At 48.6% G+C, this 12153-nt stretch overlaps 1 protein-coding gene across 3 annotated transcripts in view; it reads right to left on the reverse strand.

Annotated features, from left to right (window-relative positions):
- Nucleotides 1-12153, reverse strand: part of ZHX3 (zinc fingers and homeoboxes 3) — a 51995-nt gene that overhangs the window by 23448 nt on the left and 16394 nt on the right. The window contains exons 1-2 of one of the 3 annotated variants that reach the window (XM_054173749.1): nucleotides 9077-9149; nucleotides 6365-6471 (exon numbers count right to left, since the gene is read on the reverse strand). The exons of 1 other annotated variant lie outside the window; for it this stretch is intronic. The gene's annotated coding sequence lies outside the window, so the exon portion shown is untranslated. Of the gene's footprint in view, nucleotides 1-6364; nucleotides 6472-9076; nucleotides 9150-12153 lie in introns of those variants that run through there. One more of the 3 variants, XM_054173748.1, reaches the window with a different exon arrangement.

Raw genomic sequence — 12153 nt, forward strand, 5'->3', positions numbered from 1 at the left:
GGGTACAGCTGAGGACAGCAGGAACTCCTCCATGCACAAGCCCATAACCACCTGCTGGCAACAGATTATGTGACTCAGTGTCTCCAGTGGCAGAGGAGAAAACCAAAGTGGGGAAAGATGAAACAACCTGCCCAAGGTACATCCACACACTATGGTGGGGAGCAGCTACACGTGCCAGCATTCACAAAGCCATCACCTCTCCCGAGCAGCCACCTGAGTTTAAAGCAGAAGGTAGCACAGGAGCAAACACAGAAGAAAAACTTCAGGAGGCCAAAGCAGCACCAGAAACCTGCTCTACCCAACCTGACCATTGATTTAAAGCTGAAGGAAGAACTACTGAAAGTGCCTACAGAAGACTTCTCAGCTCAAGGAACAACCACCTTGCTACCGCACAGCTGCAGTTACACAGAGTCCCAGGATCCCACAGAGCAGAATCTCTGGGCACCTATAAAACCATCTAAATGGATCATCCCGTTCTGATTAGCCCAGGAGAGCACAAGGCCGGCCCATGAGATGGTCTTGCTTTCTACTCCATCCAGGTTCCTCACAGACCAGCTCTGTGCTAGGGTACAGATGGCTGTGCTGCTGCCACAGCTCCTGGCTGGAAGGGAAATGCTGTCACCGGCGTGTTACTGAAAGGGAAATGAGGCACAGAGCAGTTTTAAATAACTCACCCAAGGTCACAGGAAGCTCATAGCAGAGCAAGTAATTGAACCCAGGACCTGAGAGTCCCCAGCCTAGTTCTTTATCAGAGATCATCCTTTTAATGGGTCACCTTTAGTCAGAAGCCCTCCCGGTTTGCACACACAACACTGCCGAGGGATTGCACTGAATTTTAATGGCACGGAGAATCGTGACCAGTTTCCCTGCCAGCCCAACCTGCTCCAAGGGTTGTTTTGGAAACAAATAAAACAAAACTTGCAGCATGCTTGGTTTACTGGAACAGACAACTCCCCAAATGCTGCAGACAGTCGAACCACCAGAGTGCTGGTAAGGCTGCAGATTGAGCTGGGAGATAAGGAGGTGTTTCATCTTTGCAGTTTATCACCTTCTTTTGAAGAGTGGCCTTCAATGACTAAGAACCTACCCATTCCTGAGCTTCTCCTTGGATTTGCATCTTCATTCATAAACACCTCTGGATGAAAGAGAACATTGCAGCCTCAGCTCTGAGTCAAACATCAAAAAACCTTTCCCTTCCCATGAGGTCTCTCTTTGAGCCTAGTGTGCCATCAGTTTGTGTGCTACAAAAACAACTCCATGTCCTTCACCCATGGGCCATGGGCACAGAACTTTGCCTTCCTGTAGAAAATCTGCCTACAGCATCTCACAAAACTAGAAACAGCCTTTGCTGGAGCTTACCTCACCCTCAGGGTACCCACACCAGGCAGGGTGAGTTGAAAGCATCTCTGTGGCATCCATGCTGGCAGCTCCTGCAAATCTTCAGGGTGAAGACAGCCACTGTTGGAACCCCCAGCAGTGCCCCAGTCTCTTCACAGACTCCCACGCCTTCTGGGGGCAGGCAGCTCACCTTGCTCACAAACCCCACAAGAACAGCAGAGCCCAGGCTGCTGCACTGCCAAGCACTCTGCCCTCCAGCATGGGGAGAGCTCCATGCATGTGCAAATGGGAACAGCAACCCCCAAATCCTTCTGACAAGCAGATATCACTTTTGATACAACAGGCAACCAAACCATGTCCACTGATACCTACAGCACTCAGATGTCTCAGCTGATGACAAACAGTGGAAGTGCTGGGCAACAGGTTTGGAAAGGGCCACGCAGAATGGAATTCACCTTTCCTGTGTTACAACAAGGGCTGCACAGTGAAAGGAGAGTCAGAACACTTGGTGCAGGGCTAGCCAAGAAGCTTCAGCAGTGTTGAAGCATCCAGTGGCCTCATCTTGCTGTGCACAAGCAATTTCATTCGTTAAACTGATGCTGCATGCACGGCCTGAGCAGATAGGTCAGTAAGAAATACGAGCAGCAAGGGAGGGATGAAGGGAAGGGGATGCAAGGGCATGAGGAACACAGCCTCTAAGCTGTGAGGTGAGGAAACTTTACAGTTGCACAGACTGCCTGGGGAGATAGGAAAATGAAAGCCCAGGCGGACTGCTGCGGTCAGATCGAAGAACAGCCTCACGGCTCCGTGCCTGGGGCTATAGCCACCTGCCTGGGGAACAATGAGTGCTAGATGGTGCTAAGCCCCAACCACCACCTTCCTAGGGAGCACCAAATTCCATCAGCTCAGCAAGAAGAGAGAAGAAAAAGAAATTTGCCTCCATTAAGACTCTTACAGAGGAAAAACAAATAAATAAAAAAGCCCCCAAACAAACAGACTAAAAGCAGGCAAGCACTGGCAAGGGAAAGAGATAAAGACACTTCTGCTTTGCCAAGCCCTGCAGTGAGGAGCTCTTTACTTTGCACTCTGCTGTGGATTTGCAGGTCAACATTTGCTCTCAGGAAAAAAAATCCCTGAAAGATTGGGGAAATCAATGAAATCTTTTCCCTAACTGAACTTTACTGGCAGAGCAGAGGCAGCTGATCACAGCCATATGGGCAAGATCTCCCTGCCCCAGCCCTTTGCTACTTTAAGGCTATTCACTTGCTGTCACTCCACAACACCTGCCTGCAACCCCCGCCGAGGAGCACCTTCAGTGCTGCAGCTGGGACCAAAACTTCCATGCAAAACACCCAGTCTTGGAAAGCACCTCATGCTTTACACATTGGCTTATGTCTAGAATAGAATAGAATAAGACCAGACCAGACCAGGTTGGAAAAGACCTTTGAGATCATCAAGTCCAACCTATCATCCAACACTATCTAATCAACTAAACCATGGCACCAAGTGCCCCACCCAGTCTCTTCCTAAACACCTCCAGTGATGGTGACTCCACCACCTCCCTGGGCAGCACATTCCAATGGCCAATCTCTCTTTCTATGGAGAACTTCTTCCTAACATCCAGCCTAAACCTCCCCTGATGCAGCTTGAGACTGTGTCCTCTTGTTCTGGTGCTGGTTGCCTGGGAGAAGAGACCAACCCCCACCTGGCTACAGCCGCCCCTCAGGTAGTTGTAGACAGCAATAAGGTCTGCCCTGAGCCTCCTCTTCTGCAGGCTAAGCAACCCCAGCTCTCTCAGCCTCTCCTCACAGGGCTGTGCTCCAAACCCCTCCCCAGCTTTGTTGCCCTTCTCTGGACACCTTCCAGCAAGTCAACATCTTTCCTAAACTGAGGGGCCCAGAATGCCCTATCTGACCAGGATCAAGCCCTAAGCCCTCTGCAAGAACCAGCACAACAGAAGCATCTCTAGTAGGTTATTAGCAAGAAGACCAAACTAGCTTCCAGATCCATGGGTTCTAAACACAGGGCTGAAGAGGCATGACATCAACTATGTCAAAAATGTGCTTGCTTTGAAATCTTACTCCTGCTTATTTATGTTACAGGAGCACCCAGAGGCCTCAGCCAAGCCAACATCTGCCCTACAAAGCTGGGGCTGCAGGAGAAGTGCATTTGTATATGTGATGGCCACCTCCACATGCAGCTCCTGTCCCATCACCAGCAACAAGCAGCTCATAGTTTTGCAGTATAAATAAGCAATAATCAGGTTTTTGAGGTGAGGAGATGCAGCAGCAGGGTGTAGGAGAGGTCCTACACCTGAGCTCAGAGCCAAGCCACTGGCCCAGGCATCGTGGACACTGCTGTCCCTGGGGCTTTTCCATTGGTCCTAGAGTGGAGCTGAACTCTGCATCCCAGAAGCCAAAGCACCCTGGTGAAGAGGCTGTGCAGGACCATGCTGTGCAAGCCCCTGTCAGGATGCAGAAGAGGCTGTGACCTCAACAGACAGGTCTGAGATTGATTCATAGGAAGGATGGAAAAGGTAAAAATAACACTTTCAGCAGAGCAGTGATGCACCAAGCCCTTCAGCCAACTGACTATTCACAGGCCAAAAGCATCCCTCACTGTTCTTCACCTGTAAGGTCCAAGACAGCGACTGCTTTGGAGGAGCCTGTCTGAAGGCAACAGGCAGTCCAGGGAACAGCTGAGCCCAAGAACTGGGATTTGCAGAAGTCTGAAGGGACAACCAAGCACAGCTCACTAGATTTGGCTCCACAACCTAAGAAACACTTCCTCCCTGACTGCATCAAACACCCATTTTCCCGTTTCACAGCCTTCTGCTCGCCTTCAGCACCCAGAGATGCACTTCCCAAGCACACTGCTGGGAGCAGGGTGCTGTGGAAAGGCTTTACCAGCAGCAAGGGTAGCACACAACAGGTTTTCCCCATTACTTCAATGCATCCTGCAAGCTCGGCAAGCCCTGGCAAAGAAAGAGTCTATTTAAAAACCCAGGGTGGGGAAGAATTAGCTCACCAAAAACCATAAACAGATTTGCTTTGCACTTGGGAGTCCGAGAGAAAAACAAGGCAGGCTCTGCGCGTATTGATGCAGACAATAGCACAGCCCGTTTGAAAACAAATGAACTGGGAGGCAGAGGACACCAGAGGGTGGGGGCAGGGGGGAAGGAGGAGTGGAGAGAAAAGGGGCCACGTCCTAGAGCAGAGATGCTGAGTTTGGTTCTCTGAGCTGCCTAAGACAGCCCTGGAAAGCCTCCATGTGCCGGCCCAGGACTGCCAGCACACGGGGAGGATGACACACAGCTAGTGCCGTGATCTGTCACCAGGAGCAAGCCTTTGTGTAGCAAACAAGATGAATTTATGCAGCTGTAACACCTAGGAGTCCTTCTCACTTACCCAGTGACCTTCCTCACAGAGCATCCAAACACGTTATCACTGTCTTTCAGGGAGTTATCACTGAACACCCCTCTCCCTACCCTCCCTCTCAAGAGCCCCCGACTCCGTTTACCAAAGCCGAGTGAACATGCAAGAGCTTTATCCTCCTTCTCCTCCTGCCAAAATCTCCACCTACAATGGTAAGAGCCATCTGATAAGCAGGTTGAGGGAGGTGATTCTGGCCCTCTGCTCTGCTGAGACCCCACCTGCAGTGCTGGGTCCAGCTCTGGAGTCTTTGGCACAGGAGAGATATAGACCTGTTGGAGCAAGACCAGAGAAGGCCCCAAAAATGGTCAGAAGGCAGGAACCCCTCTGCTGTGAGGATAGGCTGAGACAGTTGGGGTTGTTCAGTCTGGAGAGGAAAAGGCTTCAGACCACCTTTATTGTGCCCTTTAAGTACTTAAAGGGGGCCTATAGGAAGATGAGGACAGAATTTTTGGTTGTGAGCCACCTGCTCCAGTTGAAGATGACCCTGCTCAGTGCAGGGGTTTGGACAAGATGACCTTTAAAAGTCCCTTCCAACCCAAACCATTCCATCACTCTAAGACAACCCAGACAGCATTTGCAAGATCACTGCCATAAGGTATTTGAGGACCCACCAAGTACGCAACTAATTGAAGCAGCTTCAAAGAGGACAGCTCTCAGGAGGCTGAGGGTGCACGTGGATCCCAGAACATCCCCATGCTACAGCAGGGGCTGTTAGTTTATTCCTACCAGTTTAACAGACTGGATTTAGCCTGCAGAACTGGAAGTGTGTCAGGAAAGCTACAGCAAACAGCATCAGTCCAGTTGTTCTGCTCCCAAGGCTGATTATTTAATAAAGTCTAGAAACAAGCAGTCTCCAGGCGTGGCACAAGCTGGGCAGAAATCACTGCAGGGCTTGAAAAATCCCCATTTCCATGGGGACACTGTCATTTATCACACAGCCATGAGCTGGCTGAATGCATTTCTTGCCAATCTGCTCACTAACAGTCAACGGTAGAGCTTCACCGCTTACAAATAAAATGGCTCTGCTCTGCTAGGAGAGCCAAGTTCTCCTTCAAAAATGTGGAATGGTGCAATGGAAAACTGGAGTGCTACTTTGCAGCACACTTCTTCCATCCACAGAAATCAAGGGGAGGGGGTGGGGGGGGGGGAAAGGCATTGCTCTCCTGAGCCCTTCACATCCACACCATGCGAGAGGTGAACGTTTATTAGGTTCTGTGATTCTTAGGGGTCGTGGGAAAGAAAGGAATCAGTGGTCTAGCACAAAAGTAGAGGGGCCCCAGCCAGGAGAAACATACAAACACACAGGAAGGACCTCTGAACCCTGCCCTGCACAAGCAGCAAATGAAAAAAAATCAAATAAGAAATCACTCCCTTCTTAGGGTCACCTGAGAGCATAACCCAAGACCTGTACTGACCAAGGAGCAGAGCAGGGCTCAAAGGTTAAGCAGCAAACCATTGCATGATTATTGATTTCAGCCCTGGGGCTAGAATAGTCTTCCCAGGAGAATCCTGCTGCAACACACTACATTTCCCTGTCCAGAAGGTGCCAAGTTAGAGGACACACAGAGCCCAAGGTGGCAGTGGTGACCTACCTGCACAAGGGACCACATCCTCAGCCTGTCATTCTCCAGGTCCTCCTCCACGCTCCTGAGCATCTTTAAAGTGCCTGCAGCCGCTTCAGATGTGCTGGGGTTCGGGGCTGGAAGAGAAGATGTTACACTGAAGACTGCTGCTGTACCTCCAGAGGAGAAGGTGACCCTTGGCTGGTAAATGCTAACAGTAAAAATAAAACAATGGTCAGATTAAGGCACCTCCAACCCAACACGCTCCCACAGCACATCCTCACACACCTCTGGGGCTTCCCCTAACCCAGCACAGCCATCCCTCATCAGAACTTAACCAACTTTGCAGAATTATCCCCAGGCATTCAACCCTGCTGCTTTCCACCCAGTGCAAGCTAAACACCTCCCAACTGCAGCATGCTGGAAAGCAGGGATGCTGCTCCCCAGCTCTCAGGAAACCTCAGTGGCTGAACATATTTAGAGAAGCAATCAGAGCACCCCGACTGCCACGCCGCAGCCTGCAGCTATATTTAACCTCCAGCTCTGCTCGGAGCTTGGGCTTCTCTCTCCCCTCCATTTTCCTCTGCTGCTGGTCAGTCTCTGCTCCCTCATCCCCGGAGAAGCAGCAGAGCCAGCCCAAAGCATTTCATAATTTCTAAACTTAACTGTCTGAAGGGCTAATCAGCCAAGTGGCTTTCTGGGATGAAGTTCAGGCTGGGGAGAAAACAGCACGCTGAAAAACAAAGAGTCACCCTGGAAAAAGGTGAGAGAGAGCTCGTCATCAAGATGAAAGAGAGAAAAATCATGTTGAGATTCCTCACTAAAGGAAAACTCAGGCTTGTATGCTGCTCCTGCCCCAGCATGGCCAGCCACAGGTTTTCCTCCCCCAGCAGCACACCCCGAGTGTCTCTGCTCCAGCCAGTGTGTGTGTGTGTTCAGGCTGAAGTCCTCTGCCAAAGCCCCACGGCTTGGATCCTGCTGACTAGACCCTTTGCTCACCACCAGTGAGTTTCTTCCATTAAAATAAATAAGTAAACAAGCAGCATGGAAAGATTGAAACAAAAAAACTAGCACAGATGCATTACAACTAGAGAAGGTACCCTCCAACCTCATCCAAAACCCTGCAGACAGCAAACATCCACTGTGGCTGCAACTGTCCAGAGCCAACCTCAGCAGCAGTTAAAAGAAAAGAAAATGTTAAAGAATGCAAAGGAATTGGACAAGTCTTGAAGGCTGGATAAAGGTCTTCTGCTGCTAAGCACTCAGGTTTCCTGATATTCCCTGCTGCAGAGCCACACTTGGACCCAGACCCACAACGCTGGGTGCATGCTGCTGCTGTTTGCTGCTTGTTATTCCCCCCCCAGCTTACTTCACAGGAAACACAAAGCGAGCACAAAACCGGAGCAAAAATTCAGCCCCAAGTCTGGCAAATCACAAGTGTTCAGAGAACAAGAGGAAAAAAAAAATGCTTTAGATGCCTGCTAGATGCCAAGGCTTTTTCTTTTCTTTTTCTCCCTCCCCCAAAGTGAAGGGAAAAGCTTCTTCTGCACCAATTGGATTTCAACACACTTGGAAAGATCCCAGCGTTGAATGCCGAGACCTTGACATAACAGGTGACAACCTTTTCTAGGCCAGAGAAAGTTTAACATATAAGAAGAAACAAATACTAGACTGCTGATGGAGTGGGTTTTGATTCCAGCAATCTGTGCAAATGTCCTGCAACGACTTGCACAACGCTGAAGTCTCCCAAACAAAGTGATAACAGCGTGGCCCCAGCTGCTTATCTGCCATCCCTCCCTGTCAGCGACGCTGCTGCTCCTCTCCCTGTATTATACAAGCTCACTGCTATGGGAGGTTTAGTATCATCCACACACTCCTTTAAGGGACTCAACATATGCCCAAGACTTCAATAAACAACATTTCATGATCCTTGGAGTACCTAAATTAAGAAGAGTGACCTTGATCACAGCAGCCTGAGTGGCTTCACACTCCCTAAAATTAAAGGTGGTTTAAATAGAAACTGGAGGCAGAGAAAAAGCTGAGTTTCTCAAAACCTTAATTCTGAAACATGGAGTAAAACCCCTGCAGATTTGGCACTATGAGCTGCTTTTACCCTGGCAGCTCCTTCTTGAACTGCCTGCAGTTGCTGCTGCAAGTAAAATACTACAGGAGAGAGCTGGGGCAAGGGGGCAGGGGTTGGGGTTGCTCCGAGCAGCACACACAAAGAGTTCAGTTGCTGATCACTGAAACCAGAACAGCAACAAGGACAAGCAAGACAGACTTTTTTCCAAGAGTCTTTCAGATTCTAATGTCTCAGCATCTGGTAGCCATGAAACACTCTGGGCCTCAGGGATACACATTGAAGCCTCAGGGACTTCAACTGCCTGCCAGAGCCACTGGTCACAAATGACCATCCCACTGCCAGACTCTCCAAGGCTTATGGTGTTCTCAGGCTTGACAGAGCTGCAAACTGTTCAAGAATGGAGAACATGTTCCCCAACCTAGAGAATAAGCCATCCCCATATACCTGGGGGGTTTCTGAACCAGCTGGGACAGCAGGCTCATGAAAAGACAGGGAGAAATGCCAGGCTCCCAGCAGCTGATTAAAGATGGTTGCTCCATCTAGCAAGCAGCAAAAGGCTCATTTATGCCTTGAGACCTGAGTTGATTTGTGTGGATCTAATATAAAAGGTGATGTGCAGTGATGCACTGTTGTGACCAAAGAAGAACCAACTCTCTTACCTGGCCTGAGATTTTGCACCTTGTTGGTGAATAACCAGCACAGATCTGCTCCCTGCTCTCAACACTAAATCAGTTGTTCCCTACAGGGGAGAAAGAAAAAAAAAGGGAACAAAAGGGAAGCTGGCATCAGACTGGCATCTTTGATAAGACTCTTGGAGGGAAGACTGGGCAGAGGATGCTGCAGAATATGGTCCTGATTTGCAAAGGATGCACGTGGAGGAAATGCTTCTCAGCCACATGGGACCTCCCAAGATAGCCCAGCACAGACTAGCTGGTCCTGCTGGCTCCCTGCATAGGGGATGCTGTCTTAAAAAGCTTCTCATTCCCAAGTACAGTTAGAGGACTGACAAGTCACCATTCAGGGTCTCTAAATTGGCTGATTCTATTTCTCCAGCATTTACACAGAGCTGGGAATGTGTCTGCACTGGTATTTCTCTAAAGAGAAAGAGCTACACTTTAGGAAACCTCACTCACAGCTCCTCTCTGCCTCTTCCAGCTCAAGTGACACAGTGTCCTGGAAGGGCTCTGTCATCCAGAGAGGCAAATCATACAATTTAACATCCACAACATTCAATTTTAGACTCAAAGAGCATAAAATACTCCCAGACAACATCTGATTTTGTAGACAGGCATGCAAACTTAGTGTCTTCGGTCACTTCACTCTTCTTAAGGGCCTGAAAATTGAAGCCCCAGAACACCATTTGTCATCCCTTGCTTATTTTAGACTGAAGACATCCATTTCTAGCCTCACCACTCCATGCCAGAGCTCCAGGAAGGGAGCACAGGGAAGCATCAAGACAACCTGCACTTGCAGGAGAATCAGCTGCACCTTCATCACACTAAACAGCCATCAAGAAATATTAGAATGGTATTTCCAAGCCATTTTCATCTTCCAACAACTGACACTCCACAATCTCATTGAATCATCAAATCCATTTGTTACCTTCAGGCCAAGTGTTGCCCAATAGTTAACCTGAACTTTTTTCTCTACAGATTTAGAACCATGGCCTCCTTGTCCTAGCACTGCAAATGCAGAAAGCAAACCCCACTTTCCCTTTCAGGCAGCTGAAGATACTTCTCCTTCCCTCCTTCTTCTCTTATCTAGAGCCAAACAACTCAAATTTGTTCAGAGGATTGGTTTCCACACCTCCAGTCAATTGCTCATTGTTAGAAAACTCTGGACCTCCTCCAGACAGCATTTTCTTGCCAGCCAGAACCAGAAGAGGACATCTTCAGCCCTCTAGCACCACACACCTATCTACTCCACAATGTTTATTTTCAGCTAAGGAGAGATGACTTTTATGCCCAGTCTCCCAAGAATTTACCAGCAGATAGAGACACCTTCCAATTTACATCTCCTTCAGTCATTTTTTTTCCATCTCAAAGAGGAATTGTGGAATGATCTTGTTGAGCTAAGAGCTCCCATTGCACAGTTTAGAAAACTTTAAATCCTACTCGGGTTGGATTCAAAAAGAGAGGCAGCTCAAAGCTCAGCCTCACCTGGAGCACTGTGTCCAGTTCTGGGCACCCCAGCTCAAGAAGGATGAAGAGCTACTGGAAGAGTCCAGCACAGAGCCAGTAAGATGCTGAGGGGACTGGAACAGCTCTCATTTGAGGAAAGGCTGAGAGAGCTGGGGCTGGTTAGCCCAGAGAAGAGGAGGCTGTAGGGAGATACTATCAATGCTTACAAATACCTAAAGGGGTGGCAGGAATATGGGGCCTGACTTCTGAGTGGTGCCCAGAGACAGGACAAGAGGTAATGGGCATGAACTTGAACATAGGAAGATCCATCTAAACACAAGAAGGAACTTCTTTACTTTGAGGGTGGCAAAGCACTGGAAGAGGCTGCCCAGAGAGGTGGTGGAGTCTCCATCTCTAGAGACTTTGAAGGCCTGCCTGGATGTGTTCCTATGTGATCTGCTGTAGGTGATACTGCTCTGGCAGGGAGGTTGGACTCAAAGATCATAAGAGGTCCCTTCCAACCTCTACCATTCTGTGATGTTGTGAATGACAGCCAGCTTCTCTCTCCAAGGAAAGGAAACCAGAGAGCAGAGTCTCCTCTCATTTTCATTTCAATGCCTACAAGGATGCTCTGAGGACCACAGGGGACACAAAGATCTACATTTTCCTGCCTATTATTTGAGAGCAGAAATCATCACTCTGTTACATATTTTCTACAAGGCCTAATGGAGTTCTGATCATCTGTGTGATTACCCAGTTTGGCTGTAACAGAGGAGCACTGGTTTCCCTTTCATCCAAACCCCTTCAAGCCTGCAGCATCCTGCAGGGCTCCATTCCTGCACCGGCTGGAGAAGTTTACATCATTAACTCCAGCTCCTGCTGTCAGCTAGGATATTCTGGGATGAGGACCTCTGTCAGTCTCCTGGGATCTGCTTTCCATGCTGAATAACATGCCTAAACAGTCAATATGCTCCGTAACAGATCTGAACTGCAGCTGGAAGAGACTGGAGATGAGGGCAGAGAAGCAATTTCTGGTCCTGTTCACAAACAATTTGTTGGAGCAAGGAGACAACAAAATGAAAACTAAAGTTCTGTCCTAAAAAACATTCCTTTAGATCAAGAAATCCCCCTGAGCATACTGGGACAGGCAGCACTGCCCTTAACTGGGATATAAAAATCCCTGGAGGCCAGCAGTGCTGATATTCTGCTAACACAAACCACTCACACGAGGGACTCCTCGCTCTCAGTCTCCACACAACAGCATGGCTAAAGCCTATTATTTTTGGTGCAGAGACCTTGCAAATCCCACAGTTAGCAAAGAAAAACCACACTGGCAGTTTTTACACTGTCCACAATGTCTTTTTCTAAGGTGATTTGTCATTTAAACTGTCAGCTTGAGAGCTAATAATTTTTTGTTTTTTAAATGAATAAGATATTCTGAACTGCACTCCCAGGCTGGAACTGCTGCCAAATCCCTCTGTCAATCTTTACAGGATTATAATCACATCCCTCTTTTTAATGTTTTATTCTCTTGCTCCCCTGCCAAAGAGATGGGAAAAGAGCAAATGGCTACTTAAGAACAGCGTGTGATGATCCAAACCAAGCCTGAAAAGGCA

Source organism: Dryobates pubescens, chromosome 26, assembly GCF_014839835.1.
Source record: "Dryobates pubescens isolate bDryPub1 chromosome 26, bDryPub1.pri, whole genome shotgun sequence".
Classification (NCBI taxonomy): Eukaryota; Metazoa; Chordata; class Aves; order Piciformes; family Picidae; genus Dryobates; species Dryobates pubescens.